General features: G+C 44.0%; 1 protein-coding gene across 1 annotated transcript in view; it reads left to right on the top strand.

The window, feature by feature from the left end:
* LOC146174209 (PIH1 domain-containing protein 1-like) overlaps nt 1-1,749 on the top strand; it is an 84,325-nt gene that overhangs the window by 55,778 nt on the left and 26,798 nt on the right. The window lies entirely within an intron of this gene.

Genomic DNA, 1,749 nt, shown 5'->3' with positions numbered 1-1,749 from the left:
TGTTTCTGCTGTTATGCATGTTTCGTTTTGCTACGAACGCCCTTTCCCCCGTAGTCCCCCTCCCTGTGTAGCCGGCTGAGATAGTTGTGCGGCTTTTGTGGTTTCTGCTTTTCTACCTGGCTGCCCCGACATTGTTTTCCTGTTACTTCCCGCGTAACCGCGCTGCCTTGTGGAGGGTCAGGCTGCCGGATCTTGTTGCTTGCCCAGTTAGGGTTAACGCAGGTATGCCGAGACTGCAGCTTCGCGTTGCGATCATTCCGGAGAGCGCGTTCCTGGCAGACGCGTCCGTCATTTCCGGTTAGAAGATATCTCTTTCCGTTCTTTTCAAGCAGGTTTAACATCAGTGAATAATCAAAGAATCTTCAATGGGCATGTGTAAGACTTCAACTACCAAGCGCAGTGACATAGTGTATTGCACTACTGTCGCAATAATAGCTTGAAGAATGTGGTCCTCTTTCTTTTTCGCTATCGGCTATGTGCGACGCCTTGTTTTGCGTGCCGCGATCTTCTGATCTCACCTCGACGGGTAACGGAGCAATTCAGAACTGGCTCCTTCATCCGCTGTCAATAACCCTGTACTCGTGAAATGCGGAACTTATTGCCACTAGAAAATACTTAATTGTCGCGACCGCTTCGAATAGTAGGCATTTTCTGCATTTCCTCGCTCCACAATTGGTCGATTTGCAGTCGTCTGGGAATTATGTCCAGATATATATGGCGACATTGCAACCTCTGCTCTGTTATTGTACCTTACGTGTCCCATTACGAGAAAAGGGATCCTAAGTAAATATCGCCCAGCAGCCGTGTGAAGCAAGATCTATATGACGTCATAATCCATTGACACAGTCCGGCCGCGACTGACGGCACCGACCCTTGAGACAGTGTTGTGCATGTGATTCGTCTATAGTAAGGCGAAAGCCTTCATAGGCTCGTGAGTGTGGACAGGATTTGTGCATCAGCGGAGGGTGTCACACCGTCTTTGTCTCAGTCAATTGATTGATGAGTAGATGAGTGATTGTATGATGTACAGGGCGAAAATGTCTATGTGCAAAAGCTCGTTAATGTGTGGTAAATAATTCGAGAAACAAAAGGAAATTCAACATCGAAAATAGCCAAGGGCGTCGGTATAGTGTGCTAGCGTCAAAACAGCCACGGACGTCTAAATTGTGCAAAAAAAGTGTCAAAACGTTGCAAAACATTAATATTAATCCTCGTCATTGCGTTACATATAAAACATTCGGTCAAGAGTAAAATAGCAAAAAAGTAGTAAAAGAGAAAGAAGCAAAAAAAAAAACTAAAGAAGGAGGAAAAGGTAGAAGTGAGAAGGCAAAAAAAAAAAAGCAAGAGAGTGATGAAGTGGCAAAAGAATGCAAAGAGTCGCAGGAAAGGCTTTCGCCTTACTGCACCTAAGAAAGATATAAGTGCCTTCTACGAATTTTTTACTCAGCACTGGCGGCTCCTCCTTGGGGCGGCAGTTTCCCGACATTTGTTTCAAAATTATGGTAGGTCACTCCACGCCAACTGATCCAGGATGCGCTCTCGACCATCTTCGATTCCTTTGAAAAAAAAAAAATCGCGTCATATATATTGCGTTACTATGACGAACATGTCCAACTTGTTCTTGGCGATTTTTTTTTTCAGCCGCCATCTTACGTTTGCAAGTGGAAGCATAACACAAAAAAAAAACAACTAAAAAAAGATGATACTTTTTGTACCCTATCAAAATTTTTTTCCAGAAGTAAAATGTAT

The sequence above is a fragment of the Amblyomma maculatum genome, chromosome 11 (genome assembly GCF_055883805.1).
Source record: "Amblyomma maculatum isolate TAMU_Amacu chromosome 11, ASM5588380v1, whole genome shotgun sequence".
NCBI lineage: Eukaryota > Metazoa > Arthropoda > Arachnida > Ixodida > Ixodidae > Amblyomma > Amblyomma maculatum.
Note: the sequence above shows the minus strand (reverse complement) of the source record. Positions and strands in the feature narration are given on the sequence as shown.